The sequence below is a fragment of the Pristiophorus japonicus genome, unplaced genomic scaffold (genome assembly GCF_044704955.1).
Source record: "Pristiophorus japonicus isolate sPriJap1 unplaced genomic scaffold, sPriJap1.hap1 HAP1_SCAFFOLD_81, whole genome shotgun sequence".
Lineage (NCBI taxonomy): Eukaryota > Metazoa > Chordata > Chondrichthyes > Pristiophoridae > Pristiophorus > Pristiophorus japonicus.
The window spans coordinates 2985572-3002681 of record NW_027254729.1 but is presented as its reverse complement, the minus strand read 5'-3'; positions in this window follow the sequence as shown (position 1 = coordinate 3002681).

The following is a 17110-nucleotide window of genomic DNA, read 5'->3' as shown; positions in this document are numbered from 1 at the left end:
GATGCGTATGGTTTTGTAATAGGACAATTTGGGGTGATTTGTCCGTTTGGAGTGATGAATCAGTTTGTGGTGATGCGGCAGTTTGGGGCGATGAGTCAGTTTGTGGTGATGTGTCAGTTAGGGGTGATGGTTCAATTTGGGTTGATGGGTCAGCTTGGGGTGATGGGTCAGTTTGGGGTGATGAGTCAGTTTAGGGTGATGGGCCAGTTTGGAGATATGGATCAGTTTGTTTTTGATGGGTCGGTTAGGTGAAATGGTTCAGTCTTTGGTCATGAGTCTGTTTCGGGTGATGTGTCAGTTTGGGGTGATGAGTCAGTTTGGGGTGATGGGTCAGTTAGGGGGTGATGGGTCAGTTTGTGGTGGTGTGTCACTTTGGGATGATGGGTTAATTTGGGATGATGGGTCAGTTTGTGTGACGGATCAGTTTGGGGTGATGAGTCAATTTGCGGTGATGAGTCAGTTTGGGGTGATGGGTCAGTTAGGGGGTGATGGGTCAGTTTGTGGTGGTGTGTCACTTTGGGATGATGGGTTAATTTGGGATGATGGGTCAGTTTGTGTGACGGATCAGTTTGGGGTGATGAGTCAATTTGCGGTGATGGTTCAGTTTGGGGTGATGGTTCAGTTTGGGGTGATGGGTCAGTTTGTGCTTGATGGGTCAGTTTGGGTACTGGGTTAATTTGGCATGATGGTTCAGTTAGTGTGAGGTTCAGATTGGGGTAATGAGTCAGTTTGGGGTGATGGGTCAGTTTGGGTTGATGGGTCAGTTTGTGTTAATGAGTCAATTTGGGATGATGGTTTAGTTTGGGGTAATGGGCCAGGTAGTGGTGATGAGTCTGTGTGTAGTGATGGGTTAGTTTGGGGTGATGAGTCAGTTTGTGGTTGATGCGTCAGTTTGGGGTGATGGTTTAGTTTGGGGTGATGGGTCATTTTGTGCTTGATGGGTCAGTTTGGGTGGTGGGTTAGTTTGGGGTGATGAGACTGTTTGGATTGATGGATTAGTTTGGGGTGATGGGTCAGTTTGGGGTGAAGAGTCAGTTTGGAGTGATGAGTCAGTTTTTGGTGAAGAGTCACTTTGGGGTGATGGTTCAGTTTGGGGTGATGAGTCAGTTTGGTGCAAAGAGTCAATTTGGGGTGATGGTTCAATTTTGGGTAATTGGTCAGTTAGTGATGATGAGTCAGTTTGGGGGTAATGAGTCAATCTTTGGTCATGAGTCTGTTTGGGGTGGTGCTTCAGTTTAGGTTGATGAGTCAATTTGGGTTGATGTATCAGATCGGGGTGGTGGGTCTGTTTGGGGTGATGAGTCAGTTTTGGATGACGGGACAATTTGGGGTGATATGTCAGTGGGGAGATGCGTCAGTTTGGGATGATGAGTCACTTTGGATTGATTGGTCGGTTTGGGGTGATGGTTCAGTTTGGGATGATGAGTATGTTTTTGGTGACAAGTCAGTTTGGGGTGATGGTTCAGTTTGGGGTGATCTGGCAGTTTGGGGTGATGGATCAGGTCAGGGTGATGGGCAAGTTTGGAGTGATATGTCAGTTTGTGGGTGATGAGTCGGTTTGGTGAAATGGGTCAGTTTTTGGACATGAGTCTGGTTGGGGTGGTGCTTCAGTTTGGGATGATGCGTCAGTTTGGGGCGATGAGTCAGTTTGGGGTTATTATTCACTTTGGGGTGATGCGTCAGTTTGGTGTGATGCATCAGTTTGGGCCATGAGTCAGTTTGTGGTGATGAGTCAGTTTGCGGTGATGAGTCATTTTGTGGTGATGGATCAGTTTTGTGTGATGCGTCAGTTTTGTGTGATGCGTCAGTTTGGTGTGATGGGTCAGTTTGGGATGATGGTTCAGTTTTGGGGGATGTGTCAGTTTACAGTGATGCATCAGTTTGGGGTGATGAGTCAGTTTGGGGTGATGAGTCAGTTTGCGGTGATGGGTCAGTTTGGGGTGATGGGTCAATTTGGTTTGAATAGTCACTTTGCGGTGATGGGTCAGTTTGGGGTGATGGGTCAATTTGGGATGAATTGTCAGTTTGGAGTGATGAGTCAGTTTTTGGTGATGGGTCAGTTTGGGGTGATGAGTCAGTATGGTGTGATGAGTCAGTTTGGGGCGATGGATCAATTTGGGGTGATGGATCAGTTTGAGGTAATGTGTCAGTTTGGAGCGATGGGTCAGTTTTTGGCGATGGGTCAGTTTGGATTAATGGGTCAGTTTGGGGTGATGAGTCAGTTTGTGATGATGGGTCAGTTTGTGCTGGTGCCTCAGTTTGGGTAGATGAGTCTGCTTGGGTTGGTGGGACAATTTGGGGTGATGGGTCAGTTTGGGTTGATGAGTCAGTTTGGAGTGATGAGTATGTTTTTCGTGACAATTCAGTTTGGGTTGATGGGCCAGTTTGGAGTGATGGGTTAATTTGTGGGTGATGAGTCGGTTTGCTGATACGGGTCAGTTTTTGGTCATGAGTCTGTTTGGGGTGGTGCTTCAGTTTGGGATGATGCGGCAGTTTGGGGCGATGAGTCAGTTTGGAGTGATTATTCAGTTTGGGGTGATGCGTCAGTTTGGGGCGATGAGTCAGTTTGGGGTTATTATTCAGTTTGGGGTGATGGTTCAGTTTGGGGTGATGCGTCAGTTTGGTGTGATGCGTCAGTTTGGGGCCATGAGTGAGTTTGGGGTGATGAGTCAGTTTGTGGTGATGGGTCATTTTGGGGTGATGGGAAAGTTTGGTGTGATGCGTCAGTTTGGGGCCATGAGTGAGTTTGGGGTGATGAGTCAGTTTGTGGTGATGGGTCATTTTGGGGTGATGGGACAGTTTGGGGTGATGCGTCAGTTTTGCCTGATGCGTCAGTTTGGGGCGATGAGTCAGTTTGGGGTGATGAGTCAGTTTACGGTGATGGGTCAGTTTGCAGTGATGGTTCATTTTGGGGTGATGGGTGACTATGCTGTGATGGGTCAGTTTGGGGTGATGGGTCAGTTTGGGATGATGGTTCAGTTTTGGGGGATGCGTCAGTTTTGTGTGATGCGTCATTTTGGGGCGATGAGTCAGTTTGCGGTGATGGGTCAGTTTGCGGTGATGGGTCAGTTTGCGGTGATGGGTCATTTTGGGGTGATGAGTCAGTTTGGGGTGATGTGTCAATTTCGGATGATGGGTCAGTTTTGGGTAATGAGTCAGTTTGGAGTGATGGGTCAGTTTTTGCTCATGGGTCAGTTTGGGTTAATGGGTCAGTTTGCGGTGATAAGTCAGTTTGGGGTGATGGGTCAGTTTGTGGAGGTGCGTCAGTTTGGGGTGATGAGTCTGTTTGGGTTGATGGGTACGTGTGGGGTAATGGGTCAATTTGGGGTGATGAGTCAGTTTGGAGTAATGAATCAGTTTTTGGTGGAGAGACACTTTGGGGTGATGGGTCAGTTTATGGTGATGAGTCAGTTTTGGGTGATGGGACAATTTGGGGTGATGGCTCAGTTTGTGGGTGATGAGTCGGTTTGGTGAAATGGGTCAGTTTTTCGTCATGAGTCTGTTTGGGGTGGTGTTTCAGTTTGTGGTGAAGAGTCAGTTTGGGTTGATGGCTCAGTTTGTGATGATTGGTCAGTTTGGGGTGATGAATCAGTTTGGAGTGATGAGTATGTTTTTGGGTGATGCATCAGTTTGCGGTGATGAGTCAATTTGGGTTGATGAATCAGTTTGGGTTGATGGTTCAGTTTAGGTTGATGGGTTACTTTGGGGTGCTGAGTTACTTTGGGTGAAGATTCAATTTGGGGTGATTGTTCAGTTTGGGGTGATACATCAGTTTGGTTTGATGCGTCAGTTTGGGGCGATGAGTCAGTTTGGGGTGATTATTCAGTTTGAGGTGATGGGTCAATTTGTGGTGATGGGTCAGTTTGGGGTGATGGATCAGTTTGGGGTGATGGTTCAGTTTGGGGTGATGGTTCAGTTTGGGGTGATGCGTCAGTTTGGGGTGATGCGTCAGTTTGGGGCGATGGGTCAATTAAGGGGATGAGTCAGTTTGTGGGTGATGCATCAGTTTGGGGTGATGAGTCAGTTTGGGTTGATGACTCAGTTTGGGTTGATGGTTCAGTTTAGGTTGATGGGTGACTTTGGGGTGCTGAGTTACTTTGGGGTGAAGATGCAATTAGGGGTGATTGTTCAGTTTGCGGTGATGCATCAGTTTGTGGTAGAATGATGTTTAGAATGATATGTAGAATGATGTTGTGCGGAATGATTTGTAGAATGATGTGTGGAATGATGTTGTTTAAAATGATATGTACAATGATGTGCAGAATGATGTGTAGAATGATGTGTGGAGTGATGTGCAGAATGATGTGTCGAATGATGTGCAGAATGATGTGTTGAACGATGTGTAGAATGATGTTGTGTAGAACGATGTGTAAATTGATGTATAGTATGATGTGCAGAATGATGTGTAGAGTGATGTGCAGAATGATGTGTCAAATGATGTGTAGAATGATGTGTAGAATGATGTGTCAAATGATGTGTAGAATGATGTGTAAAATGATGTGTAGAATGATGTTGTGCAGAATGATGTGTAGAATCATGTGTAGAATAAATTGTAGAATGATGTGCAGAATGATGTGCAGAATGATGTGCAGAATGATGTGTTGAATGATGTGTCGAATGATGTGTAGAATGGTGTTCTGTCGAATGAGGTGTCGGATGATGAGTAGAATGATGTGTAGAATGATGTGTAGAATGATGTGTGGAATGATGTGTGGAATGATGTGTAGAATGATGTTGTGTGGAATGATGTGCAGAATGATGTGCAGAATGATGTGTAGAATGATGTGTAGAATGATGTGTAGAATGATGTGTAGAATGATGTGTAGAATGATGTGTAGAATGATATGTGGAATGATGTGTGGAATGATGTGTGGAATGATATTTTAGAATGATGTTTAGAATGATGTTTAGAATGATGTGTAGACTGATGTTGTGTAGAATGATGTTGTGTACTATCATGTGTAGAATGATGTGCAGAATGATGTGCAGAATGATGTGTAGAATAATGTGTGGAATGATGTGTAGAATGATGTGTCAAATGATGTGTAGAATGATGTGTAGAATGATGTGTAGAATGATGTGTAGAATGATGTTGTGCAGAATCATGTGCAGAATAAAATGTAGAATGATGTGCAGAATGATGTGCAGAATGATGTGCAGAATGATGTGCTGAATCATGTGTCGAATGATGTGTAGAATGATGTTCTGTCGAATGAGGTGTCGAATGATGAGTAGAATGATGTGTAGAATGATGTGTAGAATGATGTGTAGAATGATGTTGTATGGAATGATGTGTAGAATGATGTGCAGAATGATGTGTAGAATGATGTGTGGAATGATGTGTGGAATGATGTGTAGAATGATGTGTAGAATGATGTTGTATGGAATGATGTGTAGAATGATGTGCAGAATGATGTGTAGAATGATGTGTAGAATGATGTGTGGAATGATGTGTGGAATGATGTGCAGAATGATATTTTAGAATGATGTTCAGAATGATGTGTCGAATAATGTGTGGAATGATGTGTAGAATGATGTGTAGAATGGTGTTTAGAATAATGTGTAGAATGATGTTGTGTAGAGTGATGTGTAGAATGATGTGTAGAATGATGTTGTGTGGAATGATATGTAGAATGATGTGTAGAATGATGTGCAGAATGATGTGTTGAATAATGTGCAGAATGATGTGTCGAATGATGTGCAGAATGAAGTGTAGAATGATGTGTAGAATGATGTGTAGAATGAAGTGCAGAATGATGTGTAATATGATGTTATAGAATTATTTGTCGAATGATGTTGAGAATGATGTGTAGAATGAAGTTGTGCGGAATGATGTGTAGAATGATGAGTAGAATGATGTTGTTTAAAATGATATGTGCAATGATGTGCAGAATGATGTGTGTAGTGATGTGCAGAATTATGTGTATAATGATGTGTAGAATGATTTGCAGAATGATGTGTCGAATGATGTGTACAATGATGTTGTGCAGAATGATGTGTAGATTGATGTATAGAATGATGTGCAGAATGATGTGTAGAGTGATGTGTAGAATGATGTGTCAAAGGATGTGTAGAATGATGTGTAGAATGATGTGTAGAATGATGTGTCAAATGATGTGTAGAATGATGTGTAGAATGATGTGTAGAATGATGTTGTGCAGAATGATGTGTATAATCATGTGTAGAATAAATTATAGAATGATGTGCAGAATGATGTGCAGAATGATGTGCAGAATGATGAGTAGAATGATGTGCAGAATGATGTGCAGAATGAGGTGTAGAATGATGTGTAGAATGAAGCGTAAAATGATGTTGTTTAGAGAGATGTGTCGAATGATGTGTAGAATGATGTGAAGAATGATGTGTAGAATTACGTATGGAGTGATGTGTAGAATGATGTGTCAAATGATGTGCAGAATGATGTGTAGAATGATGTGTAGAATGATGTGTAGAATGATGTGTAGAATGATGTTGTGCAGAATGATGTATATAATCATGTGTAGAATAAATTGTAGAATGATGTGCAGAATGATGTGCAGAATGATGTGCAGAATGATGTGCAGAATGATGTGCAGAATGATGTGCAGAATGATGGGTAGAATGATGTGTAGAATGATGTGTGGAATGATGTGCAGAATGATGTGTAGAATGATGTTGTATGGAATGATGTGCAGAATGATGTGTAGAATGATGTGTGGAGTGATGTGCAGAATGATGTGTAGAATGATGTGTAGAATGATTTGCAGAATGATGTTTCGAATGATGTGCAGAATGATGTTGTGTAGAATGATGTGTAGATTGATGTATAGAATGATGTGCAGAATGATTGTAGAGTGATGTGAGGAATGATGTCTGGAATGATGTTGTGTGGAATGATATGTAGAATGATGAGTAGAATGAGGTGCAGAATGATGTGTAGAATGATGTGCAGAATGATGTGTCGAATGATGTGCAGAATGATGTGTAGAATGATGTGTAGAATGATATTTTGCATAATGATGTGTAGAATGATGTTTAGAATGATGTGTAGAATGATGTGTAGAATGGTGTTGTGTCGAATGAGGTGTAGAATGATGAGTAGAATGATGTGTAGAATTTTGTGTTGTGAATGATGTGTGGAATGATGTGTAGAATTATGTTGTATGGAATGATGTGTAGAATGATGTGCATAATGATGTGTAGAATGATGTGTAGAATGATGTGTAGAGTGATGTTGTGTAGAATTATGTGTCGAATAATGTGGAGAATGACTATAAGAATGATGTGTCGAATGATGTGTAGAATTATGTCGTTTGAAATGCTGTGTAGAATGATGTGTAGAGTGATGTGTAGAGTGATGTGTAGAGTGATGTGTAGAGTGATGTGTAGAATGATGTGTTGAATGATGTGTGGAATGATGTGTAGAATGATGTGTAGAATGATGTGGTGCAGAATGATGTGAAGAATGATGTTTAGAATGATGTGTAGAATGATGTTGTGTTGAATGATGTGTAGAATGATGTGGTGCAGATTGATGTGTAGAAAGATGTGTAGAATGATTTGCAGAATGATGTGTCGAATGATGTGTAGAATGATGTTGTGTAGCATGATGAGTAGATTGACGTGTAGAATGAATGATGTGCAGAATGATGTGTAGAATGAAATGTAGAATGATGTGTGGAATGATGTGCAGAATGATGTTTTCGAATGATGTGTAGAATGATGTATAGAATGACGTTGTGTCGAATGTTGTGCAGAATGATGTGTAGAATGATATTGTGTATAATGAGGTGCAGAATGATGTGTAAAATGATATGTAGAATGATGTGTCAAATGATGTGTAGGATGATGTGTAGAATGATGTGTAGAATGATGTTGTGCAGAATGATGTGTCGAATTATTTTGAGAATGCTGTGTAGAATGATGTGTAGAATAACGAGTAGAATGATGTGCAGAATGATATGTAGAGTGATGTGTAGAATGATGTGTCACATGATGTGTAGAATGATGTGTAGAATGATGTGTCAAATGAAGTGTAGAATGATGTGTAGAATCATGTGTAGAATCATGTGTATAATGATGTGTAGAATGATGTTGTACAGAATGATGTATTGAATTATGCGTAGAATAAATTGTAGAATGATGTGCAGAATGATGTGCAGAATGATGTGTAGAATGATGTGTAGAATGATGTGTAGAATGATGTGTAGAATGATGTGTAGAATGATGTGTAGAATGATGTGTCGAATGATGTGTAGAATGGTGTTGTGTCGAATGAGGTGTAGAATGATGAGCAGAATGATATGTAGCATGATGTGTGGAATGATGTGCAGAATGATGTGCAGAATGATGTTGTGTGGAATGATGTGTGGAATGATGTGCAGTATGATGTGTAGAATGATGTGTGGAATGATGTGTAGAATGATGTGTAGAATGATGTTTTAGAATGATGTGTAGAATGATGTTTAGAATGATGTGTAGAATGATGTGTAGAATGATGTTGTGTAGAATGATGTGTAGAATGATGTGTAGAGTGATGTGTAGAATGATGTGTAGAATGATGTGTAGAGTGATGTTGTGTAGAATTACGTGTCGGATAATGTGGAGAATGAAGATTAATTGATGTGACGAATGATCTGTAGAATGATGTCGTTTGGAATGCTGTGTAGAATGATTTGTAGAATGATGTGTAGAGTGATGTTTAGAATGATGTGTAGAATGATGTGTAGAATAAAGTGTAGAATGATGTGGAGAATGATGTGTAGAATGATGTGTCAAATGATGTGCAGAATGATGTGCAGAATGATGTGTCAAATGATGTGTCAAATGATGTGTAGAATGATGTGTAGAATGATGTTGTGCAGAATGATGTATATAATCATTTGTAGAATGATGTGTAGAATGATGTGTAGAATGATGTGTGGAATGATGTGTAGAATGATGTGTAGAATGATGGGTAGAATGATGTTGTATGGAATGATGTGCAGAATGATGTGTAGAATGATGTGTGGAGTGATGAGCAGAATGATGTGTAGAATGATGTGTAGAATGATTTGCAGAATGATGTGTCGAATGATGTGCAGAATGATGTTGTGTAGATTGATGTATAGAATGATGTCTAGAATGATGTTGTGTGGAATGATATGTAGAATGATGTGCAGAATGATGTGCAGAATGATGTGTAGAATGATGTGTAGAATGGTGTTGTGTCGAATGAGGTGTAGAATGATGAGTAGAATTGTGTGTGGAATGATGTGTGGAATGATGTGTAGAATTATGTTGTATGGAATGATGTGTAGAATGATGTGCATAATGATGTGTAGAATGATGTGTAGAATGATGTGTAGAGTGATGTTGTGTAGAATTATGTTTAGAATAATGTGGAGAATGACGATTAGAATGATGTGTCGAATGATGTGTAGAATTATGTCGTTTGAAATGCTGTGTAGAATGAATTGTAGAATGATGTGTAGAGTGATGAGTAGAATGATGTGTTGAATGAAGTGTGGAATGATGTGTAGAATGAAGTTGTGCAGAATGATGTGCAGATTGATGTGTCGAATGATGTGTAGAATGATGTGGTGCAAAATGATGTGAAGAATGATGTTTAGAATGATGTGTAGAATGATGTTGTGTTGAATGATGTGTAGAATGATGTGGTGCAGATTGATGTGTAGAATGATGTGCAGTATGATGTGTAGAATGATGTGTGGAATGATGTGTAGAATGATGTGTAGAATGATGTTTTAGAATGATGTGTAGAATGATGTTTAGAATGATGTGTAGAATGATGTGTAGAATGATGTTGTGTCGAATGATGTGTAGAGTGATGTGTAGAATGATGTGTAGAATGATGTTGTGTGGAATGATATGTAGAATGATGTGTAGAATGATGTGCAGAATGATGTGCAGAATGATGTGTAGAATGATGTGTCGAATGATGTGTAGAATGATGTGCAGAGTGAAGTTGTGTCGAATGATGTGTAGAATGATGTGTAGAATGAAGTGCAGAATAATGATGTGCAATATGATGTTCTAGAAATATGTGTAGAATGATGTTTAGAATGATGTGTAGAATGATGTTGTGCGGTATGATGTGTACAATGATGTGCAGAATGAATGATGTGTAGAATGATATGTGGAGTGATGTGCAGAATGATGTGTAGTATGATGTGTAGAATGATTTGCAGAATGATGTGTCGAATGATCTGTAGAATGATGTCGTTTGAAATGCTGTGTCGAATGATTTGTAGAATGATGTTTAGAGTGATGTGTAGAATGATGTTGTTTAAAATGATATGTACAATGATGTGCAGAACGTTGTGTAGAATGATGTGTGGAGTGATGTGCAGAGTGAAGTTGTGTGGAATGAAGTGCAGAATAATGATGTGCAATATGATGTTCTAGAATTATGTGTAGAATGATGTTTAGAATGATGTGTAGAATGAAGTTGTGCGGAATGATGTGTAGAATGATGAGTAGAATGATGTTGTTTAAAATGATATGTGCAATGATGTGCAGAATGATGTGTGGAGTGAAGTGCAGAATGATGTGTATAATGATGTTTAGAATGATTTGCAGAATGATGTGTCGAATGATGTGTGCAATGATGTTGTGCAGAATGATGTGTAGATTGATGTATAGAATGACGTGCAGAATGATGTGTAGAGTGATGTGTAGAATGATCTGTCAAAGGATGTGTAGAATGATGTGTAGAATGATGTGTCAAATGATGTGTAGAATGATGTGTAGAATGATGTTGTGCAGAATGATGTGTATAATCATGTGTAGAATAAATTATAGAATGATGTGCAGAATGATGTGCAGAATGATGTGTAGAATGATTTGTCGAATGATGTGCAGAATGGTGTTGTGTCGAATGAGGTGTAGAATGATGAGTAGAATGATGTGTAGAATAAAGTGTAGAATTATGTGCAGAATGAGGTGTAGAATGATGTGTAGAATGAAGCGTAAAATGATGTTGTTTAGAGAGATGTGTAGAATGATGTGTCGAATGATGTGTAGAATGATGTGTAGAATGATGTGTAGAATTACGTATGGAGTGATGTGTAGAATGATGTGTCAAATGATGTGCAGAATGATGTGCAGAATGATGTGTCAAATGATGTGTAGAATGATGTGTAGAATGATGTGTAGAATGATGTTGTGCAGAATGATGTATATAATCATGTGTAGAATAAATTGTAGAATGATGTGCAGAATGATGTGCAGAATGATGTGCAGAATGATGTGTGGAATGATGGGTAGAATGGTGCTGTGTCGAATGAGGTGTAGAATGAGGTGTAGAATGATGTGTAGAATGATGTGTCGAATGATGTGCAGAATGATGTGTAGAATGAAGTTGTATGGAATGATGTGCAGAATGATTTGTAGAATGATGTGTGGAGTGATGTTCAGAATGATGTGTAGAATGATGTGTAGAATGATTTGCAGAATGTTGTGTGGAATGATGTGCAGAATGATGTTGTGTAGAATGATGTGTAGATTGATGTATAGAATGATGTGCAGAATGATGTGTAGAGTGATGTGTAGAATGATGTCTGGAATGATGTTGTGTGGAATGATATGTAGAATGATGAGTAGAATGATGTGCAGAATGATGTGTAGAATGATGTGCAGAATGATGTGTCGAATGATGTGCAGAATGAAGTGTAGAATGATGTGTAGAATGATGTTTTGCATAATGATGTGTAGAATGATGTTTAGAATGATGTGTAGAATGATGAGTTGAATGGTGTTGTGTCGAATGAGGTGTAGAATGATGAGTAGAATGATGTGTAGAATTTTGTGTGGAATGATGTGTGGAATGATGTGTAGAATTATGTTGTATGGAATGATGTGTAGAATGATGTGTAGAATGATGTGTAGAATGATGTGTAGAATGATGTGTAGAGTGATGTTGTGTAGAATTATGTGTCGAATAATGTGGAGAATGACGATAAGAATGATGTGTCGAATGATGTGTAGAATTATGTCGTTTGAAATGCTGTGTAGAATGAATTGTAGAATGATGTGTAGAGTGATGTGTAGAATGATGTGTTGAATGATGTGTGGAATGATGTGTAGAATGAAGTTTTGCAGAATGATGTGTAGAATGATGTGCAGATTGATGTGTCGAATGATGTGTGGAATGATGTGTAGAATGATGTGAAGAATGATGTTTAGAATGATGTGTAGAATGATGTTGTGTTGAATGATGTGTAGAATGATGTGTAGAATGATGTGGTGCAGATTGATGTGTAGAAAGATGTGTAGAATTATTTGCAGAATGATGTGTCGAATGATGTGTAGAATGATGTTGTGTAGCATGATGAGTAGATTGACGTGTAGAATGAATGATGTGCAGAATGATGTGTAGAATGATGTGTAGAATGAAATGTAGAATGATGTGTGGAATGATTTGTGGAATGATGTGCAGAATGATGTTTTCGAATGATGTGTAGAATGATGTATAGAATGACGTTGTGTCGAATGTTGTGCAGAATGATGTGTAGAATGATATTGTCTATAATGAGGTGTAGAATGATTTGTAAAATGATATGTAGAATGATGTGTCAAATGACGTGTAGGATGATGTGTAGAATGATGTGTAGAATGATGTTGTGCAGAATGATGTGTCGAATTATTTTGAGAATGCTGTGTAGAATGATGTGCAGAATAACGAGTAGAATGATGTGCAGAATGATGTGTAGAGTGATGGGTAGAATGGTGTGTTACATGATGTGTAGAATGATGTGTCAAATGAAGTGTAGAATGATGTGTAGAATCATGTGTAGAATCATGTGTATAATGATGTGTAGAATGATGTTGTGCAGAATGATGTATTGAATTATGTGTAGAATAAATTGTAGAATGATGTGCAGAATGATGTGTAGAATGGTGTTGTGTCGAATGAGGTGTAGAATGATGAGCAGAATGATGTGTGGAATGATGTGCAGAATGTTGTGTGGAATGATGTGTGGAATGATGTGTGGAATGATGTGCGGAATGATGTGCAGAATGATGTGCAGAATGATGTGTAGAATGATGTGTAGAATGATGTTGTGTAGAATGATGTGTAGAATGATGTGTAGAGTGATGTGTAGAATGATGTGTAGAATGATGTGTAGAGTGATGTTGTGTAGAATTACGTGTCGGATAATGTGGAGAATGAAGATTAAATGATGTGTCGAATGATCTGTAGAATGATGTCGTTTGGAATGCTGTGTAGAATGATTTGTAGAATGATGTGTAGAGTGATGTTTAGAATGATGTGTAGAATGATGTGTAGAATAAAGTGTAGAATGATGTGGAGAATGATGTGTAGAATGATGTGTCAAATGATGTGCAGAATGATGTGCAGAATGATGTGTCAAATGATGTGTAGAATGATGTGTAGAATGATGTGTGGAATGATGTTGTGCAGAATGATGTATATAATCATTTGTAGAATGATGTGTAGAATGATGTGTATAATGATGTGTGGAATGATGTGTAGAATGATGTGTAGAATGATGGGTAGAATGGTGCTGTGTCGAATGAGGTGTAGAATGATGTGTAGAATGATGTGTAGAATGATGTGTAGAATGATGTGTTGAATGATGTGTAGAATGATGTGTAGAATGATGTTGTATGGAATGATGTGAAGAATGATGTGTAGAATGATGTATGGAGTGATGTGCAGAATAATGTGTAGAATGATGTGTAGAATGATTTGCAGAATGATGTGTCGAATGATGTGCAGAATGGTGTTGTGTAGAATGATGTGTAGATTGATGTATAGAATGATGTGCAGAATGATGTGTAGAGTGATGTCTAGAATGATGTTGTGTGGAATGATATGTAGAATGATGTGTAGAATGATGTGCAGAATGATGTGTAAAATGATGTGCAGAATGATGTGTCGAATGATGTGTCGAATGATGTGTAGAATGATGTGTAGAATGATGTGTAGAATGATGTTTTGCATAATGATGTGTAGAATGATGTTTAGAATGATGTGTAGAATGATGTGTAGAATGGTGTTGTGTCGAATGAGGTGTAGAATGATGAGTAGAATGATGCTTAGAATTTTGTGTGGAATGATGTGTGGAATGATGTGTAGAATTATGTTGTATGGAATGATGTGTAGAATGATGTGCATAATGATGTGTAGAATGATGTGTAGAATGATGTGTAGAGTGATGTTGTGTAGAATTATGTTTCGAATAATGTGGAGAATGACGATTAGAATGATGTGTCGAATGATGTGTAGAATGATGTGTAGAATGATGTGGTGCAGAATGATGTGAAGACTGATGTTTAGAATGATGTGTAGAATGATATTGTGTTGAATGATGTGTAGAATGATGTGGTGCAGATTGATGTGTAGAATGATGTGCAGTATGATGTGTAGAATGATGTGTGGAATGATGTGTAGAATGATGTGTAGAATGATGTTTTAGAATGATGTGTAGAATGATGTGTTGAATGATGTGTGGAATGATGTGTAGAATGAAGTTGTGCAGAATGATGTGTAGAATGATGTGCAGATTGATGTGTCGAATGATGTGTGGAATGATGTGTGGAATGATGTGTAGAATGATGTGTAGAATGATGTGGTGCAGAATGATGTGAAGAATGATGTTTAGAATGATGTGTAGAATGATGTGTGGAATGATGTGTAGAATGATGTGTAGAATGATGTTTTAGAATGATGTGTAGAATGATGTGTTGAATGATGTGTGGAATGATGTGTAGAATGAAGTTGTGCAGAATGATGTGTAGAATGATGTGCAGATTGATGTGTCGAATGATGTGTGGAATGATGTGTGGAATGATGTGTAGAATGATGTGTAGAATGATGTGGTGCAGAATGATGTGAAGAATGATGTTTAGAATGATGTGTAGAATGATATTGTGTTGAATGATGTGTAGAATAATGTGGTGCAGCTTGATGTGTGGAATGATGTGTAGAATGATGTGTAGAATGATGTTTTAGAATGATGTGTAGAATGATGTGTAGAATGATGTGTAGAATGATGTGTAGAATGATGTGTAGAATGATGTTGTGTGGAATGATATGTAGAATGATGTGTAGAATGATGTGTAGAATGATGTGTAGAATGATGTGTAGAATGATGTTGTGTCGAATGATGTGTAGAGTGATGTGTAGAGTGATGTGTAGAATGATGTGTAGAATGATGTTGTGTGGAATGATATGTAGAATGATGTGTAGAATGATGTGCAGAATGATGTGCAGAATGATGTGCAGAATGATGTGCAGAATGATGTGTAGAATGATGTGTCGAATGATGTGTAGAATGATGTGTAGAATGATGTGTAGAATGATGTCTTGCATAATGATGTGTAGAATGATGTTTAGAATGATGTGCAGAATGACGTGTAGAATGAATTGTAGAATTATTTGTTGAATGATGTGCAGAGTGAAGTTGTGTAGAATGATGTGTAGAATGATGTGTAGAATGAAGTGCAGAATAAAGATGTGCAATATGATGTTCTAGAAATATGTGTAGAATGATGTTTAGAATGATGTGTAGAATGATGTGTAGAATGATGTGTAGAATGATGTTGTTTAAAATGATATGTACAATGATGTGCAGAATGAATGATGTGTAGAATGATATGTGGAGTGATGTGCAGAATGATGTGTAGTATGATGTGTAGAATGATTTGCAGAATGATGTGTCGAATGATCTGTAGAATGATGTGTAGAGTGATGTGTAGAATGATGTTGTTTAGAATGATGTGTAGAATCATCTGTAGAATAAATTGTAGAATTATGTGCAGAATGATGTATAGAATGGTGTTGTGTCGAATGAGGTGTAGAATGATGAGTAGAGTGATGTGTAGAATATAGTGTAGAATGATGTGCAGAATGATGTGTAGAATGATGTGTAGAATGAAGTGTAAAAAGATTTTGTTTAGAGAGATGTGTAGAATGATGTGTACAATGATGTGTAGAATGATGTGTAGAGTGATGTGTAGAATGATGTGTCAAATGATGTGTAGAATGATGTGTAGAAAGATGTCAAATGATGTGTAGAATGATGTGTAGAATGATGTGTAGAATGATGTTGTGCAGAATGATGTGTAGAATCATGTGTAGAATAAATTGTAGAATGATGTGCAGAATGATGTGTGGAATGATGTGTATAATGATGTGTCGAATGTTGTGTAGAATGGTGTTGTGTCGAATGAGGTGTAGAATGATGAGTAGAATGATATCTAGAATGATGTGTGGAATGATGTGCAGAATGATGTGTTGAATGATGTTGTGTGGAATGAAGTGTAGAATGATGTGCAGAATGATGTGTAGAATGATGTTGTGTAGAATGATGTTGTGTAGAATGATGTGTAGAGTGATGTGTAGAGTGATGTGTAGAATGATGTGTAGTATGATGTTGTGCAGAATGATGTGTAGAATCATCTGTAGAATAAATTGTAGAATGATGTGCAGAATGATGTGTGGAATGATGTGTATAATGATGTGTCGAATGTTGTGTAGAATGGTGTTGTGTCGAATGAGGTGTAGAATGATGAGTAGAATGATATGTAGAATGATGTGTGGAATGATGTGCAGAATGATGTGTTGAATGATGTTGTGTGGAATGAAGTGTAGAATGATGTGCAGAATGATGTGTAGAATGATGTTGTGTAGAATGATGTTGTGTAGAATGATGTGTAGAGTGATGTGTAGAATGATGTGTAGAATGAGGTGTCGAGTGATGTTGTGTAGAATTACGTGTCAGTTAATGTGGAGAATGACGATTAGAATGATGTGTCGAATGATGTGTAGAATGATGTCGTTTGAAATGCTGTGTAGAATGAATTGTAGAATGATGTGTAGAGTGATGTGTAGAATTATGTTGTTTCGAATGATGTGTAGAATGATGTGTAGAATAAAGTGTAGAATGATGTGTCGAATGATGCGGAGAATGATGTTTTAGAATGATGTGTAGAATGATGTGTGGAATGAAGTGTAGAATGATGTTTTAGAATGATGTGTAGAATGATGTTTAGAATGATGTGTAGAATGATGTGTAGAATGATGTGTCGAATGATGTTTTAGAATGATGTGTAGAATGATGTTTAGAATGATGTGTAGAATGATGTTTTGCATAATGATGTG